The sequence below is a fragment of the Pristiophorus japonicus genome, chromosome 5 (assembly GCF_044704955.1).
Source record: "Pristiophorus japonicus isolate sPriJap1 chromosome 5, sPriJap1.hap1, whole genome shotgun sequence".
In the NCBI taxonomy this organism is placed as follows: domain Eukaryota; kingdom Metazoa; phylum Chordata; class Chondrichthyes; family Pristiophoridae; genus Pristiophorus; species Pristiophorus japonicus.
This window is the reverse complement of record NC_091981.1, coordinates 221,617,208-221,632,616: the sequence shown is the minus strand read 5'-3', so window position 1 is coordinate 221,632,616 and position 15,409 is coordinate 221,617,208. Positions and strand designations below refer to the sequence as shown.

At 44.7% G+C, this 15,409-nt stretch overlaps 1 protein-coding gene and 1 long non-coding RNA gene across 2 annotated transcripts in view; both read right to left on the bottom strand.

Annotated features, from left to right (window-relative positions):
• mindy3 (MINDY lysine 48 deubiquitinase 3) overlaps window positions 1-15,409 on the bottom strand; it is a 175,830-nt gene that overhangs the window by 122,504 nt on the left and 37,917 nt on the right. The gene's annotated exons all lie outside the window — the stretch shown is intronic.
• LOC139264603 (uncharacterized) lies at window positions 1,454-4,134 on the bottom strand. The gene is made up of 3 exons (XR_011593377.1): window positions 2,796-4,134; window positions 2,537-2,685; window positions 1,454-2,313 (listed from the first exon to the last, which is right to left on the bottom strand). It is a non-coding gene; the product is annotated as an uncharacterized lncRNA (long non-coding RNA).

Sequence of the window (15,409 nt, the reverse complement as noted above, 5' to 3'; positions counted from 1 at the left end):
TCTAAAGGCTCAGCAGCAACTATTCCAATTAGACCATGTTTACTGGTTGGACTTATTCCATAATTTTGTGTTATTGGAGCAAATGATTCTGGTTTACAAAACATTGTGTTAATAATGGAACAAATAATAGAAATGATTTAGTTATAATTTAAATATTTTATTCAAAAGTTTAACATTTGTTTGCACTTAACTTAAATAAACATATTCTTGTATCAAACTTTAAAGTTTTCACTCAAGATCACTTAACTTTTAAACTTGTAAATTTACATAACTTAAAAAATTTTTAATTTGAGAACAGTTACAACAGTAGCAATAACAGCAAAGAAAGGCTGCACCCATCGCTCCTCCACCTTATTCCAAGACCCACTGCGTTGGTCTTGGTGACCCCACCACTCATGCCCGCAGGCAGCGGCGCAGCATTTCTCGGGTAGGTACCAAGTTTATTCTTTCGAACATCTTGGATAATGCACACTTCTTGATGAGGGGGGGGGGGGGGGGCAGGCGGTAATGTGGAAGACCCGGCTTGGGCCTCTTCAGAAGCTGGTCTGGGGAATGGAGTGGGAGTGGCAGTTGCTTCTGTCAATGGGCGCGGGGTCTGGGCGTGTTCCCTTATTGCAGCAGTTAATGCCAACATTTCCTCCCTCATGTGCCCTGACAGTGTCTCAACTACGTGTGACATGTCCTCCCTCATGTTGAGCAAAAGTGTGTCAACTACCTGCAACATTCCCTCCCTCATGTTCACTGACAGCACATCTGCTACTTGCGACATTCCCTCCCTCATGTGCACAGACATTGGGCCCAAGTTTCCACACGATAAAAAATGGGCACCCCTCCGAGCTGGGCGCCCGTTTTTCGCGCCTAAAAAAAAAAACTCAATTCTGGAGAGCCCTGCAGCTCCTTATCTGTTTGGCGTGGCGCCCAGGGGGGCGGAGCCTACACTCGTGCCAATTTTGTAAGTGGGAGGGGGCGGGTACTATTTAAATTAGTTCTTTTCCTGCCGGCAACGCTGCGCGTGCGCGTTGGAGCGTTCGCGCACGCACAGTGTGAAGGAAACATTGGCACTCGGCCATTTTTGTAGTTCTTTGTAGCTGTTTAATTTTTGAACATTTTTTAATAAAACCACATTGCTATCAGCACATCAGCACTGAGGCTTCCTGCTTACTGCCCCTCCCTCCCGTTCGCGGGAACATCGCTGAGCTGACTGTAAGGCTTCCACCTCAAGTGGAAGGCTGCTTGCTGCCTGGTTACTGCCCGACTGCCCCTCCCTCCCGTTCGCGGGAATGACGCCACATCGCTGAGCTGACTGAAGCACTTTCACACAGGTAGGAAGATGGTTTATTCAATCTTTTCTTTGCTTATAAATGTTTATTCAGGTTGGATTTATTTGTATAATATTTGTAGAAGTATAAATAAGGATTTATTGTAGAATTTAATGACTTCCCTTCCCCCCCACCTCGTTCTGGACGCCTAATTTGTAACCTGCGCCTGATTTTTTTATAACAGGTTTTTTCAGTTCTACAAAAATCTTCACTTGCTCCATTCTAAGTTAGTTAGGAGTACCTTTTCACTGTGGAAACTTTGAAATCAGGCGTCAGTGGCCGGACACGCCCCCTTTTGAAGAAAAAATTCTGTTCCAAAGTAGAACTGTTCTACCTGACTAGAACTGCAGAAAAAAAGTGGAGAATTGCGATTTCTAAGATAGTCCGTTCTCCACCAGTTGCTCCTAAAAATCAGGCGCAAATCATGTGGAAACTTGGGCCCATTGTTTCTGCTGACAGATATTCCTTCGCTCATGCTCCCAGACAGCGTTCGCATTTCTCGAGTGTTGTTACTTCTCCCGACAATCCCAATACCTCATCACCTACCCCACTGATGGTGTCCAGAAGTGATCGCGTAAGGTCAATGCTCGCCGCACTCATTGCCATCATCTGAACCACATCTGTTAGAACCTGCACCTCAGGAGAGCGGGATTGAGCTCTCCTTCCCCTCCTCACCCTGGGTGTGGCTCGCAGCATCCCACTGGGACCCGCAGCCTCGGTGGGGCTCTGGGTGTGCCTCACTGCAACCCACTGGAATCCCCAGCCTCTGATGGTGCGAAACTATGGAATGTTCCACCAGCACTCAAACCACAACTCAGGGGAGGGGCTCGCACCTCAATGGCAGCACCTGCACCTCCTCCAACAGTGGGGGCTTCATCCATCCCCTCCCCCTCACCCCCATGCTCTTGGTCTGGATGGTGGGATTGAAAGAAGTTCTCTTCAGGCTCGTCCTCGTCTGAATCTTCTTCTGCATCGTCAAGGTTAGCCTCAAGTTCTGCAAAATATAACAGAACAGACAAATGGTTAGCAGCAAAGGGGCAGGGTGGGTGGCATGAGTAGGCTTACACAGTGCAGGCAGATTTGAAGGACTACGATGAATCGCACATTGCATCAACCGAAGCGTAGCTGATGGAGACATCCCAACGAACCAAAGCATGGCTAGCCCGTGTAGTAATTAACATTTAGCAAAACCAGACTGTGGAATTTGCAGGACTTACCCTCTCCCTCAAGTGTTGGCCCAGCTTGTGCAGGCCCAGGCAGGGCCCATCAAAGCAGCGACCCACTCTTCCAAGGGTGTCAGTGGCTGCAGATTTTCTGGTCCTCCTCCTGTTCAAGTTCTCTCTCATTTGTTGTGTGCCACTTTCCTCTGCAAAGATGAAAATATAACTTTTTAAAGAGAGGGTGTCTTTCTGCTGGGTGGGACATATACAGGGGGTCACATTTACAATTACATTGAAAAAGTAAAATATCACTTACACTAACTACTTGACCAAGGTCCTGCCATTTCTTTTTACACTGGCCTCCAGATCTCATGGTGGTCACCACTGCACAGTAATCTTCTGCAACTTGGTTCGAAGGTTTCTTCATTTCTTTGGGTGGAATTTTTGTGTGACCTCTGCTGGTGTCCAGTTCCTGCCATCTGCCCTCAATTACAGTAACTAGTGCCTCCACTTCATCCTGTAAGAAATTCTTGGTCCTTGCGCCACATTGCATCTTGTACTGCAGCTACGATTTTTCCAATGATAATTAAAGTTCTCACACACACAACTGGTCCTTTAAAAATGGCCGATTGCAGACCGGGAGTTGTACTGGGCATGCGCGCCAATAGAAATCACGTCAAAACATTTTTTTTGCATGCATGCACAGAAGGGGCAGCATCATTTTTTGGCGCCGACATTAGGCTCCACTCCGAGGCTACAGGACAGGCTACGTACCGCCAATTTCAAAAAATAGAACAGGGAAACTTGACATTTATTTTTGGAGCAATTGTAGCCTAGAAAAGCAGGCGTAACTCTGGCAATAACCAAAAACCACCTTTGGGGAAAATTGAGCCCTAAATGTTAATGGTTTTGATTTCATTCTCAGGATGTAGGGGCCACTGGCAAGTCGAGCATTTATTGCCAATCCCGAGTTGTTCATCATCTTCGGCGGTCCCTCGAACGAGGATGACTTGTTTCCATGGGCGTTCAACCGTTGGAGGTTTGATATAACTGAATGGCTTTCTGGGCCGTTTCAGGGGGCAGGTGTGGGATTTGTGTCACATATTGTGCAAAGACAGCAGGTTTCTTTCCCTAAAGGATATTGGTAAGTTTTTAAAACAATCCAACATGGTAACTTTCACTGACGCCAGTTTTTTTTTTAAAGTTTCAATATTAAAAACTGAATTCAAATTCTCAAACCACCAAGGTGGGATTTGAATCATAGAAATTTATGGCACAAGAGGCCATTCGACTTATCATGTCTGTCTTGGCCAAAAAAGAGCTAATACCACTTTTCCAGCTCTTGGTCCGTAGCTTGTAAGTTACAGACTTCAAGTGTATATCCAAATACTTTTTAAAATATGAGAGTTTCTGCCTCTACCACCCTTTCAAGCAGTGAGTTTCCACCTCTGGGTGAAATAAGTTCTCATCTTGCCTCTAATCCTTCTACCAATTACTTTAAATCTATGCCCCCTGGTTATTGACCTCTCCAAGGGAAATAGGTCCTTCCTATCCACTTTATACACCTCATGTAGGTTTCCCCTCGGCCTCCTGAAGTCATCCTCAACCCAAAGGGATTACCTTTGATGATGATGATGATGGAGTATTGTGTATGGTTTTGGTCTCCTTACCCAAGGAAGGATATACTTGCCATTGAGGGAGTGCAACGACCGTTCACCAGAATGATTCCTGGGATGATGGGGGGGATTGAATAGACTAGGCTAGATTCTCTAGAGTTTAGAAGAATGAGAGGTGATCTCATTGAAACATACAAAATTCTTACAGGGCTTGACAGGGTAGATGCAGGGAGGATGTTTCCTCTGATTGGAGAGTCTACAACCAGGGGGTCAGTCTCCGAATAAGGGGTTGGCTATTTAGGATTGAGTTGAGGAGAAACTTCTTCACTCAGTGGGTGGTGAATCTTTGGAATTCTCTACCCCAGAGGACTGTGGAAGCTCAGTCATTGAGTATATTCAAGAGAGATCGATAGATTTTTGAATATTAAGGGAATCAAAGTATATGGCGCAGGAAAGTAGAGTTGAGGTAGATGATCAGCCATGATATTGAATGACAGAACAGGCTCGAGGGGCCGAATGGCCTATTCCTGCTCCTAATTCTTATGTTCTCCTCTGTTCCAAAGAAAACCACCCCAGCATATCCAATCTTTCCTCATAGCTAAAATTCTTCAATCCTGGCAACATCTTCATAAATTCCCTCTGTACCCTCTCTAGTGTAATCACATCATTTCTGTAATGTGAACAGAACTGTATGCAGGACTTGAGCTGTGGCCCAACTAGTGTTTTTATACAGTTCAAGCATAACCTCTCTGCTCTTATATTCTATGCCTCGGCTAGAAACATAGAAAATAGGTGCAGGAGTATGCCATTCGGCCCTTCGAGCCTGCACCACCATTCAATAAGATCATGGCTGATCATTCACCTCAGTACCCCTTTCCTGCTTTCTCTCCATACCCCTTAATCCCTTTAGCCGTAAGGGCCATATCTAACTCCCTCTTGAATATATCCAATGAACTGGCATCAACAACTCTCTGCGGTAGGGAATTCCACAGGTTACCAACTCTGAGTGAAGAAGTTTCTCCTCATCTCAGTCCTAAATGCTTACCCCTTATCCTTAGACTATGTTCCCTGGTTCTGGACTTCCCCAACATCAGGAACATTCTTCCTGCATCTAACCTGTCCAGTCCCGTCAGAATTTTATATGTTTCTATGAGATCCCCGTTCATCCTTCTAAACTCCAGTGAATAAAGGCCCAGTCGATCCAATTTCTCCTCAGATGTCAGTCCAGCCATCCCGGGAATCAGTCTGGTGAACCTTCGCTGCACTCCCTCAATAGCAAGAACGTCCTTCCTCAGATTAGGAGACCAAAACTGAACACAATATTCCAGGTGGGTCTCACCAAGGCCCTGTACAACTGCAGTAAGACCTCCCTGTTCCTATACTCAAAACCCCTAGCTATGAAGGCCAACATACCATTTGCCTTCATGCCAACTTTCAATGGCTGATGTACCATGACACCCAGGTCTCATTGCACCTCCCCTTTTCCTAATCTGCAGCCATTCAGATAATATTCTGCCTTTGTGTTTTTGCCCCCAAAGTGAATAACCTCACATTTATCCACATTATACTGCATCTGCCATGCATTTGCCCACTCACCTAACCTGTCCAAGTCACCCTGCAGCCTCTTAGCGTCCTCCTTACAGCTCACACCACCATTTCGTGTCATCTGCAAACTTGGAGATATTGCACTCAATTCCTTCATCCAAATCATTAATGTATATTGTAAATAGCTGGGATCCTAGCTCTGAGCCCTGCGGCACCCCACTAGTCACTGCCTGCCATTCTGAAAAGGACCTGCTTATCCCGACTCTCTGCTTCCTGTCTGCCAACCAGTTCTCTACCAACGTCAGTACATTACCCCCAATACCATGTGCTTTAATTTTGCACACCGATCTCTTGTGTGGGACCTTGTCAAGAGCCTTTTGAAAGTCCAAATACACCACATCCACTGGTTCTCTCTTATCCACTCTACTAGTTACATTTTCAAAAAATTCCAGAACATGTGTCAAGCATGATTTCCCTTTCATAAATCCATGTTGACTTGGCCCGATCCTGTTACTGCTTTCCAAATGTGCTGTTATTTCATCTTTAAATAATTGATTCCAACATTTTCCCCACTACTAATGTCAGGCTAACCAGTCGATAATTACCCTTTATCTCTCTCCCTTTTTTAAAAAGTGGCGTTACATTAGCTACCCTCCAGTCCATAGGAACTGATCCAGAGTCGATAGACTGTTGGAAAATGATCACCAATGCATCACTATTTCTTGGGCCACTTCCTTAAGTACTCTGGGATGCAGACCATCAGGCCCCGGGGATTTATCGGCCTTCAATCCCATCAATTTCCCACCTAATAAGGATATCCTTCAGTTCCTCCTTTTCACTAGACCCTCAGTCCCCGAGTACTTCCGGAAGGTTATTTGTGTCTTCCTTCGTGAAGACAGAACCGAAATATTTGTTCAATTCGTCTGCCATTTCTTTGTTCCCCATTATAAATTCACCTGAATCTGACTGCAAGGGACCTACTTTTGTCTTCACTAATCTTTTTCTCTTCACATATCTATCGAAGCTTTTGCAGTCAGTTTTTATGTTCGCGGCAAGCTTCCTCTCATACTCTATTTCCCCCCCTGCTAATTAAACCCTTTATCTCCCTCTGCTGAATTCTAAATTTCTCCCAGTCCTCCTCAGGTTTTCTGCTTTTTCTGGACAATTTATATGCACTTCCTTGGATTTAACACTATCCTTAATTTCCCTTGTTAGCCACGGTTGAGCCACCTTCCCCGTTTTATTTTTACTCCAGACAGGGATGTACAATTGCTGAAGTTCATCCATGAGATTTTTAAATGTTTGCCATTGCCTATCCACCGTCAATCCTTTAAGTATCATTTGCCAGTCTATTCTAGCCAATTCACGTCTCATACCATCGAAGTTACCTTTCCTTAAGTTCAGTACCCTAGTTTCTGAATGAACTGTGTTACTCTCCATCTTAATAAAGAATTCTACCATATTATGGTCACTATTCCCCGGGGGGCCTTGCTCGACAAGATTGCTAATTAGTCCTTTCTCATTACACACCACCCAATCTAGGATGGCCAGCTCTCTAGTTGGTTCCTCAACATATTGGTCTAGAAAACCATCGGTAATACACTCCAGGATGTCCTCCTCCACCGTATTGCTACCAGTTTGGTTGGCCCAATCTATATGTAGATTAAAGTCACCCATGATAACTGCTGTACCTTTATTGCATACATCCCTAATTTCTTGTTTGATGCTGTCCCCAACCTCACTGCTCGTGTTTGGTGGTCTATACACAACTTCCACTGACGTTTTCTGCCCTTTGGTATTCCGCAGCTCCACCCATACAGATTCCACTTCATCCAAGCTAATGTCCTTCCTTACTATTGTGCTAATTTCCTCTTTAACCATCAGCGTTACACCACCTCCTTTTCGTTTCTGTCTATCCTTTCTGGATGTTGAATACCCCTGGATGTTGAGTTCCCAGCCTTGGTAACCCTGGAGCCATGTCTCCGTGATGCCAATTATATCATATTCATTAATTGCTGCCTGTGCAGTTAATTCGTCCACCTTATTACGAATACTCTTCGCAGTGAGGCAGAGAACCTTCAGGCTTGTCTTTTTAAACACACTTTGCCCTTTTAGAATTTTGCTAAAATGTGGCCCTTTTTGATTTTTGCCTTAGGTTTCTCTGCCCTCCACTTTTACTTTTCTTTCTATCTTTTGCTTCTGCCCCCAATCTACTTCCCTTTGTCTCCCTACATATGTTCCCATTTCCCTGCCATATTAGTTTAATCCCTCTCCAACAGCACGAGCAAACATGCCCCCTAGGACATTGGTTCCGGTCCTGCCCAGGTGCAGACCATCCGGTTTGTACTGGTCTCACCTCCCCCAGAACCGGTTCCAATGTCCCAGGAATTTGAATCCCTCCCTTCTGCACCATTCCTTCAGCCACGTATTCATCTGAGCTATCCTGTGATTCCTACTTTGACTGGCACGTGGCACTGGCAGCAATCCTGAGAGCACTACCTTTGAGGTCCTACTTTTTAAATTCAACTCCTAGCTCCCTAAATTCAGTTTGTAGGATCTCATCCCGTTTTTGTACCTATATGCACCACGATAACTGGCTGTTCACCCTCCCGCTTCAAAATGTCCTGCAACTGCTCAGACATCCTTGACCCTTGCACCAGGGAGGCAACATACTATTCCTGGAGTCTCGATTGCAGCCACAGAAAAGTCTATCTATTCCCCTTACAATAGAATCCCCTACCACTATAGCTCTCCCACTCTTTCCTGCTCTCCTGTGCTAATCCAGGTTAATAAAAAAGGAAAATATCCCGTTTGCCTTCTTAACCACCTCATATACCTGGCCTGCTACTTTCAGGGATCTGTGGACATGCACTCCAAGGTCCCTTTGTTCCTCTACACTTCTCTGCATCCCATCATTTATTGTGCATTCGCTTGCCTTGTTCGCCCTCCCCAAATGAATTACCTAATTTCTCCAGATTGAATTCCATTTCTGCCCACCTGACCAGTCTATTGATACCTTCCTGCAGTCTAGTTTTCTTCCTCATCATCAACCACACAAATTTATTGAATCATCTGTAAACTTCTTAATCATACCCCTACATTGAAATCAAAATCATTGATGTATACCACAAAAAGCAAGTATTAGTACTGAACCTGCGGAACCCCACTGGAAACAGCTTTCCAGTCACAAAAACATCAGTTGCCCATTACCCTTTGTTTCCTGCCACTGAACCAATTCCGGATCCAACTTGCCACTTTCCCTTCTGTAAAACTCAATTTGTAACATCAAAAGTCTACTCTAGCGATCATCAGTTCAGGTGAATGTAGGGTGGAGTTCAAATCTCACCATGGTAGCTGGGGAATATAAATTCAATTATTTAAATAAATCTGGGATAAAAAGCTAGAATCAGTGGGCCCAAATTTCCCCATGAGTTGCTTAGTTTTTTTTGGAGCAACTTGATTTTTCTGGAGTAGCTTTATAGTTGCAATTCTGGCCATTTAATTTGCAGCAGTGTAAGTGAGTTAGTTAGGTTTTTTTTTAAAGTTTAGTTTTTTTTTCCCCAAAAGGGGGCATTACCAGCCACTTATGCCTGTTTTGGCCATTTAAGCAAGTTTAGCACGCTAAAAGTTACTCCAAACTAACTTAGGCCAGCGTAAGTAGGCGTTCAGAAAAACCTTGTGGTGACTGAAGAAATCAGCGCAGGCAGCCAGAGATTGGGGGGGGGGGGGGGGGGGGGGGGGGGGGGGAATCTTGCAAAGCACTAAACACCTTCACAACAACATTAAAGAAGCATAAATACATTTAAAGCACCAAGCACTAAACATGTGATCCAAGCACAAAGAGTAATAAGCAATTAATTAATAAAAAAATAGAAGGAACCCTGCACCTAAAGCACCAAGACCAAAGTAATAAGCAATCAGTAAATAATAAAAAAAGAAGCCCTACATTAGGGAACGCATCGGGCCGCCGATGATGGAGCCCATTCAGCCAGAGCTAGGGACGGTGTGCTTCGGGCCCCTTCCACACAGCCTCCAGCGCGCACTCTCAGATTTGGCCTGCCAGGAGCTACTGCACACGTGCGCAGACTCTAGCGCGCATATGCAGTGCCGGGACCTGGCTCCGCCCCCAATCTACTGGGCCACGCTATGCCACCACCGAGGAGAGGCTGGGGAGCGGCCAGAATCGGGAGGAAGATTTTCGGCGCGCTTGGTGGCGGACAAAAGCGGCACACCTCAGATGAGGGCACCAGAAAAAGGGATTGGGGAAATTTGAGCCCTATGAAACTACCGGATTGTCATAGAAACCCATCTGGTGCACGAATGTCCTTTAGGGAAGGAAGTATGCCGTCCTTACCTGGTCTGGCCTATATATGACTTCAGACCCACAGCAATGTGGTTGATTTTTAACTGCCCTCTACAGTTCAAGGCGGCAGCTTACCACCACCTTCAAGGGCAATTAGGGATGGGCAATAAATGCTGGCCTTGCCAGCGACGCCCACATCCCATGAACACATTTTTAAAAACTTGACACCTTTAAACTTTACTAGTGTAGCGAAAAAGCCCTAGAATGACACTTCAATTGTGGCCTTGTGTTGAAAGGCCAACCGAAGAAAGCATCTGGCCCAAATTTGGTATTTTAATTTGATACATTTGTAAAAACAGTAAAGTGGAAAGTTATTGCTGTGAGAAACCTGCACAATACAAGAGTTTTTATAAACCAGGAGTATCCAGAGCAATCACTAAAGCGGAAAGAATCTCCCAGTGGACTCACTTGAGCTCAGTTACTGAACTTGAGAAAAAAACACACTACTCATTATACAGGAGGAAAGTTGCTGGAAGGAACATGGCAGGAGGCAAAGAGCTACAAAGTAAGAGTGATATAGAGGAAGGAACCAGGCAGTGATCCACAAGGGAAGCAAAGAGGTCGTGGTTAAAGGAAAACTAGGGCAGAGATAGTGCAGGAAGCTCTTGTGGTCTTAATTCGATTGATAGATATACCGTGCCAATGATGCAGGCAAGGATACCAACACACCAGAGTGGAAATCACAAGCAACATAAGAAATAGGCGCAGGAGTAGGCCATTTGGCTCCTCGAGCCTGCTCCACCATTCAATAAGATCATGGCTCATCTGATCTTGACCTCAACTCCACTGCCCTGCCCGCTCCCCAGCACATCACAGCAGTATGGAGAAAGCACTTGAGGGCGAGGAGGAACAAGTGATAATGTTGAAAAAAGATAATAGTTAAGAGGAGTCCATCATTAGAGGGATAGACGGCCTTTTCTGCAGCCACGACAGAAACGCAATGTCTGGTCTGTTCCCTCCCAAGTGCCAGTGTAAAGGGCAGTTACATTTTGGGGTCATTAAACCTTCTTGCCTCACCAAGAACCTCTTCATCAATGCCCCGTTTTGGCTCTGTGAGAAGCACTTGGCTCTAGGCCTCAAACAAGAGCTCAATACAAGATGAGACACGAGATTAGAGCGTCATTTATTACAGTAGCACTTTTACGGCCCTGCTATGCACAAATTGGCTGTTGAGTTTGTTGCGCAACAGTGACTATACTTCAAAAATAACTTATTGGTTGTGAAATGCTTTAGTATGTAATGAGGATGTGCAAGGAGTTACACAAATGCTAGCCCTTTCTTTCATAGAGAACAATCAAGAACACAACTGTAGTGAACGAGCAAAGCAGTCCAAAATAGCAAGCTCAAGGGGAGAAGGGGAAAAAAAGAGACACATCCCTGAAGGCAGATAGGAGAGGAGTCAAGGAGAAGACGGCGAAGAAAAGGGAAAATGTACCGAGGAGTAAGAATGGATCAAAGTTTGAAAGGTTGTGTGTGAAATGTGAAAATTAGACAAAGCCAGGGAACATGCCAGAATGTAGGGACATGACATTGCAATCGTGACAGAAACTATAGTGTCTCTAGAACTGAACATTCCTAGCTATAAAATTTTCAGAAACTATTGGGAAGTTGTCCTTATTAATAAGATTATGGATATTGAATTTATTGATCGACACCCCTGCCACTGGATTCAGAAAAAAAACTTTACGCAACGAGTAGTTAGGATTTGGAATGCACTGCCCGATAGAGTGGTGGATACAGATTAGACAATTGCCTTCAAAAGGGAACTGGAGAAATACTCGGGAGAAATAATTGCAGAGATATGCTGAAAAAGAGCGGGTGAGTGGGACAAACTGGATTGCCTTTCGAAAGAGCCGGCGCAGACCTGATGGCCCAAATAATGTAGATAAATGTGAGGTTATCCACTTTGGTGGTAAAAACAGGAAAACAGATTATCTGAATGGTGACAGATTAGTAAAATGGGAGGTGCAACGAGACCTAGGTGTCATGGTACATCAGTCATTGAAAGGTGGCATACAAATACAGCAGGCGGTGAAGGCGGCAAATGGCATCGCGAGAGGACTTGAGTGTAGGAGCAGGAATGTCTAGCTACAGTTGTACAGGGCCTTGGTGAGGACACACCTTGAGTATTGTGTACAGTTTTGGTCTCCTAATCTGAGAAAGGACATTCTTGCTATTGAGGGAGTGCAGCGAAGGTTTGCCAGACTGATTCCCGGGATGGCAGATCTGACATATGAAGAAAGACTGGATTGACTAGGCTTATAGTCAATGGAATTTAGAAGAATGAGAGGGAATCTCAAACATAAAATTCTGACGGGATTGGACAGGTTAGATGCAGGAAGAATGTTCCCGATGTTGGGGAAGTCCAGAACCAGGGGTCACAGTCTAAGGATAAGGGGTAAGCCATTTAGAACCGAGATGAGGAGAAACTTCTTCACTCAGAATTGTGAACCTGTGGAATTCTCTATCACAGAAAGTTGTTGGGGCCAGTTCGTTAAGATATATTCAAAAGGGAGTTAGATGTGGCCCTTATGGCTAAAGGGATCAAGGGGTATGGAGAGAAAGCAGGAATGGGGTACTGAAGCGCATGATCATATTGAATGTTGGTGCAGGCTCGAAGGGCCTACTCCTGCACCTATTTCCTATGTTTCTATGTCTATAGCCTCCTTCTGCATTGTACAATTCTAATCTACCTTCATCACTGATAATACTGCAGTTACAGCATGTACTAACTACAGAATGCACTGCAACAATTCACCAAGCTTACTTCATCAGCCAATATGGCTTAATCGGTTAATTATATCTGACTAATCTGTTTTTTTTTTAAAAAGGAGTTCCCCAATAAGAGAGTACCTATGAATATTGTCTATATGGACTTCCAGAAGACAGTTGCTTGGTCAAACTCCTGGAACTCCCTAACAGCACTGTGAGAGTACCTTCACCGTGCAGACTGCAGCAGTTCAAGAAGGTGGATCACCACCTTCTCAAGAGCAATTAGGGATGGGCAACAAATGCTGGCCTGGCCAGTGACACCCACATCCCAAGAACTAATAAAAAAATAATTAGATAAGGTTCCACAGAAGGGATTAGCAAAAACGAGCTAGTCTTTTGACTTGCATTGGAAATAGGTTGGGGGAGGGGTGGGGGAGACGGAGTGGGGATAAACAGTAGATACTCTGATTGGCAGGATATGTAAAGTGGTGCTCCTCAAGGATCAGTTCCATGGCCTCAACTGTTCACACTTAATGACTTGGATAAAAGGGAGAGAATTGTATGTCCAAGTTTGCAGATGACACTAAGTTAAGAGGGACACCAAGTAGTGCAAATGGGATTAGGAAGTTGCAATGGGGCATAGACAGATTGAATGAGTGCACAAAACTATGGCAAATGGAATTCAATGTGGTTAAGTGTTAAGTCATTCATTTTGGCCCCAAGAAAGATTTAATAAATGTTGAGAAATTTTAAAGTATAGGAGGAATGATTTGGGAATCCAAGTACACAAATTAAAAGCCAGTAGAGAGGTACACAAAGCAATCAAAGGCCAATAACATACTGGTCTTTATCTCAAGGGAGCTGTAATACAAAGGGGTGGAAATTATGATTCAGTTGCATAGAGCCGTGGTCAGACCTCATCTGGAGTACTGCATTCAGTTTTGGGCAGTATACCTCAGCACAGAGGTTGCCATTGCTCAGTCACCAATTCCAGCAAAGCAGCACCGTTTCAGCAACCACAGGAGGCATCCAGCAGTTAAAGGGCCGGAGTGGCTGAAGTTCAGAACATTGGCAGCCTTGTCAGCAGACTCGAGGCCTGTACAAGGTAGATGGGGGGCAGAATACAACGAGAGGGGATTGTTAAAAGGCCCTCTTGCACTGGAGGGAACCAAGGTTGTGACGGTCGCTTTCCCCAGCTGTTGCCACTTTCCCCATGGCAGTCCCAGGAAGACCCACCCTCCTCCCATCATCATTTACATGCGTCAAATTTCACTGCCAACTTGGTTGAAGTTAATTAATTCAGCATAGATTAAGGATTGAATCTAGAATCTTCTTGACAGTATAGCTCGACACCGCACTTAACGCACTGAGCCAGAGGAGCTTGTCCAGGCTGTTCTCTTTGTGTCTTGAATCTTGGAGGATTTTGGCAACAATTTTTGTAGTTTCTATGTATGTGTACACTGGAAATCCCACTAATTGGGAAATCTTGTGAATTCTTTGCCCAGATTTATATTCCCATCAGATGATCACAGAAATTGAGCACTTTAAGATTGAAAAATATGCAATAGAAGTTAATAAATCTTAAAATAATGCATTAAGCTTTCCCAATGAATAAATGTGTAAATACACTGCCCAATGCTGAGCCACAGACCAGTTAGGTCCCAGGTTTGATTTCTGATTTGTGCTGATCTCAACTGGATTGAGTGCAGGGCTGTTAAAATTGGCTTCAGTGCCAGGGATCAGGGGAGGGGGGAGTGGAATCAGTAAGAGCCCATACTCCTGGTTGTAATCCAGTGATTGCCCGGTGATGACACAATCTTGTTTGACTTTGACACGGTTGACCTCTCCATCGTCGTCCAGCTGGGTGGCACTACACTCACCTGGTTCCATTCTTATCTATCTAATCGTACGTAGCCAGAGAATTACCTGAAATGGCTTCTCTTCCCGCTTCCACATTGTTACCTCTGGTGTTTCCTAACGATTTATCCTTGGCCTCCTCCTATTTCTCATCTACATGCAGCTCCTTGCTGACAGCATCCGAAAACACGATGCCAATTTTCAAATGTACGGTGACGACAGCCAGCTGTACCACACCACCAATTTTCCCTATCCCTCCAGTCTCTAAATTGTCAGACTGCTTGTCTGACATCCAGTTCTTAATGAGCAGAAATTTTCTCCGATTAAAACTGGGAAGACCGAAGCCATTAATTTTGGTCATCACCACAAACTCCCTTCCCTAGCTACCAAGTTCATCCCTCTCCATAGCATGTGTTTTAGGCTGAACCAGACTGTTTGCAACCTTGGTGTCATATCTGACCTTGAAATGAGCTTTGGACCACATATCCACGGCATAATCAAGGCCGCCTATTTCCACCTCCATAACATAGCGTGTCTCCCTCCGCCCTTGCCTTAGTTCATTCGCTGCTGAAGCCCTCATCTATGCCTTTATTACCTCTAGATTTGACTATTCCATTGCATTCCTGGCTGACGTCCCACGTTCTACTCTATGTAAACTCAAGGTCATCCAAAGCTTGGCTGCATGTGTCCTAACTCGCACCAAATCCCATTCACCATCACTCCTGGAGTCGCTGACCTACATTGGCTCCTGGTTAAGCAATGCCTCAATTTCAAAATTCTCATCCTTGCTTTCAGATCCCTCCATGGCCTCACCCTCCCTCTCTCTCATCTCCTCCA